The sequence below is a fragment of the Anomaloglossus baeobatrachus genome, chromosome 6 (genome assembly GCF_048569485.1).
Source record: "Anomaloglossus baeobatrachus isolate aAnoBae1 chromosome 6, aAnoBae1.hap1, whole genome shotgun sequence".
Classification (NCBI taxonomy): Eukaryota; Metazoa; Chordata; class Amphibia; order Anura; family Aromobatidae; genus Anomaloglossus; species Anomaloglossus baeobatrachus.
The window spans coordinates 560,551,162-560,560,763 of record NC_134358.1 but is presented as its reverse complement, the minus strand read 5'-3'; positions in this window follow the sequence as shown (position 1 = coordinate 560,560,763).

Here is a 9,602-nt window from a genome sequence, read left to right as displayed (position 1 = left end):
CATGTCCTTAATCTGCTTGCCTTCAGCAATCCGTTTGTGATTTTCTTGGGCATCATCTTCAGAAGAGGCTTCCTTCTGGGATGATAGCTTTGCTGAGCAATGTGATGCAGTCTGTGGCATATGGTCTCAGCACTGACAGTCAGACCCCCCACCCCTGTAACCTCTGCAGTGTGCGGTTTATAGTCTGAGCAGTGACAGGCGGACCCCCCCACCCCTGTAACCTCTGCAGTGTGCGGTTTATAGTCTGAGCAGTGACAGGCGGACCCCCCCACCCCTGTAACCTCTGCAGTGTGCGGTGTATAGTCTGAGCACTGACAGGCGGACCCCCCACCCCTGTAACCTCTGCAGCAATGCTGGCCGCACTCATACATCTATTCCGAAAAGATGACCTCTGGATATGATGCTGAGCGCATGCACTCAGCTTCTGTGGTCGGCGATGGCGAGGCCTGTATTGAGTGGATCCTGTCTGGTTATACCGCTGTATGGTCTTGGCCCCCGTGCTGCAGCTCAGTGTCAGGGTGGTAATAATCTTCTTATAGCCTCGGCCAGCTTTATATAGAGCAACAATTCTTTTTCTCAGATCCTCAGAGATGAGGATTTCCCATGAGGAGCCATGCTGAACCTCCAGTGACCAGTATGAGAGAGTGTGTGAGAGATAACACCAAATGTAACTAACACTCCTGCTCCTATTCACTCCGGAAACCTTGTAAGACTAATGAGTCACATGACACAAGGAGGGAAAATGGCTAATTGGGCACAATTTGGCCATTTTCATTTCTAGTATTATTAAAAAAAGAACACACTTTAGCCATAAGTGCAAAATAAAGCAATGATTCAGATCCAAGGAGCTTTTGTCAAGCAATTCATAGAGTGCAACAGACCCATATTTTTATATATATATATATATATATATATATATATATATATATATATATATATATATATATATATATATAATAACAAGTAAATCCATATTAGTTTACAAATAAACCAGAAGACACGTTTACGCTTAGAGCAGGCGGATACAGGTGATTAGTGCTGGGACTCCCCCATGATAATGGGGAGGTAATAGAAGGGCAAGAATGCAGCACGTATACAGGCGCCTCACACAGTTGTGAGACATAAAAAATAAACAAATAATACTAAATACGCCGTCAATCGCTGGGAATTCATAGGAAAAAAACAGAAGAAGCAGATACCGCAAGCAGTGCAATGTCATCAGTTAGGGAAATCCAGAGGAAGAGGCTTTGCGCAGCTTGTAGAGACGAGCGGCAGCACCATCTTGGAGCAGGGCACGCCCCTTCATAGCGAGGAATGTCATCTAACAGCCAAGATGGCACTGGATTCTCTTGCGAGTGTGTGGGCACATTCACTGTCCAAAACAGGCGGAGGGATGCGGTGTTGTCATCACACCACTTGAGCTGATGTTGTCACGGGTGACAAATAGTCCTGTGGCTGTGGAAGGTCGTAGCATTTGGCTGCACAAACCACTCCTTGACCTTTTATCATCCCTGCTTGATTTTCATCATTTTCCCTTTAGGACCCTGCGCAGGTCCTCAGCCTGTCAGCTGCTGTTCATCAGTACTTCCCTTGTCTTTATATACCTTCACTCCCTATTACTCGGTGCTGCTGATATTTCCTACATCTTTATCAAGTCTTCAGTGCAAGCTGGCGGTTTGCATACAACTGGAGAATCTTGGTGGTTATTGCAGCTTCTTTCCCTGAGACAACTAGAGATAAGTTGTTTTTTTTTCCCTTGTTTGTTCTCCCTGTGTGTCCTTTAGTGCTTAATGGGGTAGGCGAAGAGCTCATCCCATCTGCTCCCTACCTAGGGCCCAGATCAGGGTCAGCCTAGCGTCAGATATCCGGCTCGGTGTATACTTGTGGAATCTATCTAGGGTGGTGAGAGAACCCAGGGCCCAGCAGTAGGCTTGGTGAGAGGTCACCATCTTCCCATTCCCTAGAAACAAGGTTTCCCGTTCTTTCCCTTTCACTGTTCGTTTGGTACTTCCCTGTACCTAGCGTGGTCAGCCAGGGTCAAGTATCCGACTCAGCGCATAGGTGCGGAGACTATCTAGGGTGGTGAGGGAAGCCAGGGTCCAGAGGCAGGCTTGGTCAGGGGTTACAATCTTCCTCTTCCCTAGACACAGGGTTTTCTGTCCCTTCTCTTTTGCCGTTCGCTTGGTACTTCCCCGTATCTAGCATGCCAGATGTTCTAAAGTGACCTGAGTCTTACAGAACGGAGAATGGTGGTGCAGTGAGACCCCGGCTCCCTTCTCTACCACAGAGTTGAACCATATCTGCACATCGTGCACAAGCGGTGGGGACACACTGGGTGACTGTGCAGGGGGCGATCGCCCTCTTCATCTGTGACGCCCAAGGAATGGGGTACTCGGCCCGGGCAGATTACTACTGGGGAATGTCACTTTGGTGGTGGCTGTTGCCCGGTCCCGTGCCTTGGGTACTTTTTTAATTGGGAATATTTAAAGGGGAGATTAAAGTCATTGATGTGACGCCTCGCCACCTGTGGCTTACGGTTAATGTGGTGGAACCGCCACTGCTGTGTTGGTTACCGCTAGGGCTGGTGGTGATGGCAGCTATGATGATAGGCCCTCCACAGGTAGGCCTGAGCCAGGGGGTTTGTATAAAGGGGACTTTTTCCGGTAATAAAGGAGGCCACACCGTGGTTGTGGTTAACAGTCTCTACTCACTCCGGACCCTTGGACGGCTGGTTCAGGTCCCTGTACTTCCAGTTCCAGATTGATGACTCGGTTGCTCTGTCCCTGGCACTCTCAGTGTGGTTGGGTCCCCGTAGCTTGAAGCGGTTTGGTGCCCCGACTGTCCTTGTTTTGTGGTAGTCTCCTTGTCCGTACAATGGGCAGTGTGGACCTTGTAGGGCTGGTCTGTGTCCCGAACCCTGATCCTTGCTTTACTGCTGGTACCCCCGGATCTATGGGTCAGTGAGGTCCGTGAAGGTCCCCTCACTGTGCAAGTAATTGCCAGGCCATCTGAAACTGTCGCCTGACCTAGGGCCCTGTGCCCCGTGCGTGCTCTGGTCCCAGCGGTACTCGGGTGTACCTACCCTGGTGATCTCTCTCCTGTGCCTCCGGGTCACTGTTCCACGTCCCAGCTCTCAGGGCCCACTTTCTCCTTCATTCTCCACTTCTCAACTCCTAACTCACTACTGTCCCCTCCCACCAGGTTGTCTAGTCACTCTGGTCTGGCGCCGCCCTCTAGGTGGCCATCCCCTTGTGTCCGACTAGCCAATAACCCCTGGTGTGGAGTGGCATCTGGGATTTTGGTGTGTCTAGGTGTAGCTGGCACTGGTGTTCCAGGTCCCAGGGGGTAGGGCCTGCATCCTGGTGAGGATGCAGTACCTAGTAGGGCCCTGAGTGGCTCAGGGGCGCTACATTCCCCTTGGTGAAGCACAGCACGTCCACGAGCTGTAAAGAGAATAAAGTATTGGGGTTTTTTTTATTAAACATAAATAACATTCTTCCCCCATAGGGGAGGCATTTACTTGAACGCTTCAAAAAGAGTATTTTCCTTTTAATCCTCCCACCACCCAAGGCCCCGAGTCCAGAACCTTGTAAGGAGACAGGTCACCGTTCCCTTTGGTGACCAGGTCCGGACTATCGCTGTCCAGGACCTTTCCTCCAACCTTCCTCTCCTTGGTGGCGGTAACAATGTCCTGATGGACTCTACTGGACCTATACGTAATGTTTTGCCTTTGAGTCTCCCCAGACGTGTGCCCGTTCCCTACTTACCAGTGCTAAATGTGAAGTGCATTATTGTAATGGCTAAGGATGTTTTAGCAAATTCACAATTCCGATGGCGAAACCCCCATTCGAGGGAGCATGCGAGCGAATACCACTAAGATTGTGTCATTCCTAATATCTGCGGACAGATTATTTCCCTTGGTGTTTCGCATTCATGCACAGGTCCAGTAATAACATTCCTCTCCTTCTGCAGAAATCATTTTTTTATGCCATTTTTTTTAAAAAAAATAGCAACTTAGAAGGTAAAGTCTGAGAATCTCCCGGCAGCTGCGCTCGTCTCCCTCTGCAGATTCGGGTGAATTCCTGAGGAAATGTGTTCTGAACCCCGAATCTAATAACATTTCATAAGGACCAGACAGATATAACGTGGCGTCGAATTTTACGTCCTAACTACCCCCCCCCACCCATCCAGTCCGGAGCTGAGCGCTGACAGGACGCCGCTCGGGTAAGGCCTCTCGCCTGTCTCTCTCCATCCTGTTCACACCTTAGAAATAACGGAAAAGATATTTTTTTTTGCAGATAGGAAATTTGCAGTTCCCATTCAGGAGTAATTGCCGGGGATGAGAGTTTGCACACATCGCCGGTAGTTTAATGGAGGGAAATGATGTGGTTATTGCTCACACTGCAAATAGAGCGGCCGGTTCTGGGGAACCGTGTCCGGATGGCTGTCACTGACGCGTTTCACTCTACGCCAGGGAGCGTTGTAAAAAACACGAAAATAGCAAGAGCCTGGAAAAGTTACTGCAATGTGCCGAGAAATAGGCAAAAGATTGTAAAAATTGTACTCTTATGTAAGCAGTCTACAAGTATGGTGCCTGCGAACGGGGGGCATCAGGTCCGGTTGGCCATCTTTCTACCACATCGTCATGGTGAACATGTAGAGGGTGTAGTTATGGGGGCACAGAGATGGCATTCACTTTGGGTCCCTCTTACCTGGTCAAGAGTTCTCCACTATTAGAAATGTGACTTGGTGCATGGTAACAGCTACTGGCTCATACTGTACAAAAAGATGGTTGTACAAGACTGGGATATTTATGACTCTGTTCCTTAGGATAGGACTTCATCAATATTATGTTAGTGGGGGGGGGGGGGATCTGACCACCGGGAACCCCACCATAAAGCAGTTAGCAGGTCACTCATCCACGGAAATGAAAAGCTTCATATACTGTGTAGTGGATGTTGTTGGTACTGGAGCTCAACTCATTGAAGTGAATGGGATCTTAACTGCAGTAGCGAAAATGGGCACTATATGGTGTGTGGAGCTCTGCTCTCCATGTGGCTTCTCATCTAGTTGCAGCTCTAAATATTATACAATATATATATACTATATATACAATATTTAGTCATATTGACTAGTGATGAGCGGGCACTACCATGCTCGGGTGCTCAGTACTGGTAACTAGTGATGAGCGGGCACTACCATGCTCGGGTGCTCAGTACTGGTAACTAGTGATGAGCGGGCGCTACCATGCTCGGGTGCTCAGTACTCGTAACTAGTGATGAGCGGGCACTACTATGCTCGGGTGCTCAGTACTGGTAACTAGTGATAAGCGGGCACTACCATGCTCGGGTGCTCAGTACTGGTAACTAGTGATGAGTAGACACTACCATGCTCGGGTGCTCAGTACTCGTAACTAGTGATAAGCGGGCACTACCATGCTCAGGTGCTCAGTACTCGTAACTAGTGATGAGCGGGCACTACCATGCTCAGGTGCTCAGTACTGGTAACTAGTGATGAGCAGGCACTACCATGCTCGGGTGCTCTGTACTGGTAACTAGTGATGAGTAGACACTACCATGCTCAGGTGCTCAGTACTCGTAACTAGTGATGAGCGGGCACTACCATGCTCAGGTGCTCAGTACTGGTAACTAGTGATGAGCAGGCACTACCATGCTCAGGTGCTCTGTACTGGTAACTAGTGATGAGTAGACACTACCATGCTCAGGTGCTCAGTACTCGTAACTAGTGATGAGCGAGCACTACCATGCTCGGGTGCTCAGTACTGGTAACTAGTGAAGAGCGGGAACTACCATGCTCGGGTGCTCTGTACTGGTAACCAGTGATGAGCGAGCACTACCATGCTCGGGTACTCAGTACTGGTAACTAGTGATGAGCGGGCACTACCATGCTCGGGTGCTCAGTACTCGTAACTAGGATGAGCGGGCACTACCATGCTCGGGTGCTCTGTACTGGTAACTAGTGATGAGCAGGCACTACCATGCTCGGGTGCTTAGTACTGGTAACTAACTAGTGATGAGTGGGCACTACCATGCTCGGGTGCTCAGTACTGATAACTAGTGATGAGCGGGTACTACCATGCTCGGGTGCTCTGTACTCGTAACTAGTGATGAGCGGGCACTACCATGCTCGGGTGCTCTGTACTGGTAACTAGTGATGAGCAGGCACTACCATGCTCGGGTGCTTAGTACTGGTAACTAGTGATGAGTGGGCACTACCATGCTCAGTTGCTCAGTACTGGTAACTAGTGATGAGCGGGCACTACCATGTTCGGGTGCTCTGTACTCGTAAATAGTGATGAGCGGGCACTACCATGCTCGGGTGCTCTGTACTGGTAACTAGTGATGAGCGGGCACTACCATGCTCGGGTGCTCTGTACTGGTAACTAGTGATGAGCGGACACTACCATGCTCGGGTGCTCAGTACTGGTAACTAGTGATGAGCGGGCACTACCATGCTCGGGTGCTCAGTACTCGTAACTAGTGATGAGCGGGCACTACCATGCTCGGGTGCTCTGTACTAGTAACTAGTGATGAGCGGGCACTACCATGCTCGTGTACGAATATTGAGCACCCGAGCATGGTAGTGCTTACTCATCACTAGTTACGAGTACCGAGCATCCGATCATGGTAGTGCCCGCTCATCTCTAGTTACCAGTACTGAGCACCTGAGCATGGTAGTGCCCGCTCATCACTAGTTACCAGTACTGAGCACCTGAGCATGATATTGCTCCTCATCCCTAATATTCAATAGTGCTACAAGAATATCCAAGAAGCTTCCAGGATTTTATGTGCATGTTGCCAGTACAGTATTACTGTGACTACTATTTTGACGATTATTACTTTAAGTACAACCAGGACGAGATAATGGTTGTTGTAGGTTCCCATCATGACATTTGGAGGTTTTACTGCCTGCTTTCCGATTGAGCACTCCTCCCATCAGTCTGAGGCTTTTTCTGATGAATATTGGCTCCAGCCTGCCCTGTAAATTTATAGGCTTTTACCTTGGGAGAGGTATGATATTAGGGTCCCATCAAAGAAGGACACCTTGCTGTGGTAGATGGGCTCTCAATTCATTTTTATAAGTACACTAGCTGTACTACCCGGCTTCGCCCGGGTTAATAACTGTTGTTAACAAAATAGAATGTATTAACATTCCCGGGATAGAATGTATTAACGCCTGGGATAGTAACTGTCTCTCTGTTTCTTTCCCATTCTCTGTCTGTCTCCCCCTCTGTATATATCTCTCTGTCTCTTTCTCTATCTCTTTGTCTGTCTGTCTCTTTCCCTGTCTGTCTCTGACTGTCTCTGTCTCTTTCTCCATCTGTCTCAATCTCTTTCCCTGTCTATCTCTTTCCCTGTCTATCTATCTATCTCTGTCACTTTCCCTGTCTGTCTCTTTCCCTGTCTGTCTCTTTCCCGCTCTTTCCCTGTCTGTCTCTTTCCCTCTCTTTCCCTGTCTGTCTCTTTCCCTCTGTCTCTTTCCCTGTCTGTCTTTTTACCTGTCTTTGTCTGTCTCTTACCCTGTCTGTCTCTTTCCCTTTCTTTCCCTGTCTGTCTGTTTCCCTGTGTCTGTCTCTGTCACTTTGTCTGTGTCTGTCTCTTTCCCTGTCAGTCTGTCTCTTTCCCTGTCAGTCTGTCTCTTTGTGTCTGTCTCTTTCCCTGTCTATGTCTGTCTCTTACCCTGTCTGTGTCTGCCTCTTTCCCTGTCTGTGTCTGTCTCTTTCCCTGGCTGCATTGTGACACGCCAACATTCCATATAAGGGCGTGGCTGCGCTTTCTTCTGAAGTTCTGGCTGCACTGTGGCTCCAAGCTCCATTCGCTTTAATGGAGGCAGGTTTTTTGGCGAATAACTGTAAAGCGCGGAGTTAAAATTTCCCCTCAAAACATAGCCTATGACGCTCTCGGGGTCCAGACGTGTGAGTGTGCAAAATTTTGTGGCTGTAGCTGCGACGGTGCAGATGCCAATCCCGGACATACACACACACACACACACACCCCTTTATATATTAGACTCCATATAGCAGTAATGTAGTTCAATTCTCATGTGTTCATTGTTTGCATACATTTTAGCGCTTAGTGAACTGCTGTATTCTTTTTTTTTTGTAGACAGCTAGAACAACATGGAGGTTTCTGGTTGATAACAGAGAACAGCACACTGCATAAATCTATAGTGTAAAAAACTAGGAGATTTTCGATGTAGGGTCCCTTTAATGGAATTTCACGTGTGGTCTAGGAAAGAACGAGGAGGTGAATATTTCTATAGTAAATACAAGTAAGAACGGAGATCTGTCACTGACTCCAGTGAATTATATATTGTGTGTATAAATGAGGCAGATCCTGTGCCGCTTACTGTTCCCAGCTCCACTGTGGGTCTGGGGGGTGGGGGAGGGGGATACAGTAGATTTTTTAATAAAAAATAGGTCTCCGTCGCATTACAAATCTTTTTGTAGCAGGTCAGGACCAAACGCCCGCGTCTTTTCTGTCTGCTCGAATGATATATGGTGAGTATTATTTATCGAGAAGTCAGAATGTCCAGATTCTCAGCCTGTTTTACTTGGCAAAGAAGTTTCATTATGGATTTAGGTAAAAAAAAAGGGTTAAAAAAGTGATCCAATCAGAACTCAGATGTAACAGTGCAGCCCCTGAGGGGCGGAGCTTGCCACAGGGATTCTCCTCCGCCCCCTAGGGGCCTGCACTGGAAATAACACAATGCATTAGTTATACGTTTCCTGTTTCTTTTACAGTTGTCAGATTACATTGCCGCCTTAAGAGAGTAATTCGGAGAATTTATCATCTCGCGTGTTAGGATGTGGCCTTGTTTTACAGTTTTGCAATCATTCACTTGGCTCTCTTGTAAAAAAAAAAATGCTTAAAAAACAAACTTAATATAAAAAGAGAAAAATTAAAACAAGACAAAAAAAATATGTTGAATTCTCAAAGGGATAATATTATTTTAGTCGGATTAATCCATGAGCTTTTAATAAAATATAATACATTTATAGTCATGGCTTAAAGTGTTGGCACCCTTGAAATTGTTCCAGAAAATAAAGTACTTCTTTAAAAAAATCATTGCAGTTACACATGTTTTGTTATACACATGTTTATTTCCTTTGTGTGTATTGCAACTACACAAAAAACAGAAAAAAAATGCAAATTTGATATAATTTCACATAAAACCCACAAATATAGACCGGAGAAAATAATCACCTTTTCAAAATTGTGGGTCAACAACTTTGTTTCAAGCATGTGATGCTCATTTAAACTCACCTGTGGAAAGTAACAGGTGTGGGCAATATGAAGATCACACCTGAAAAAAGATAAAAGGGGAGAAGTTTACTCAATCTTTGTTTTTTTTGCGACTGTGTGTGTTACACTAAGCATGGAGAACAGAAAGAGGAGAAAAGGAGAACTGTCTGAGGACTTGAGAACCCAAAGTGTTGACAAATATCAACAATCTGAAGATTACAAGTCCATCTCCAAAGATCTTGATGTTCCTTTGTCCACGATGCACAACATAATAAAGACATTTTCAATCCATGGCACTGTAGATAATCTCCATGGACGGCAGAGAAATAAAATTGA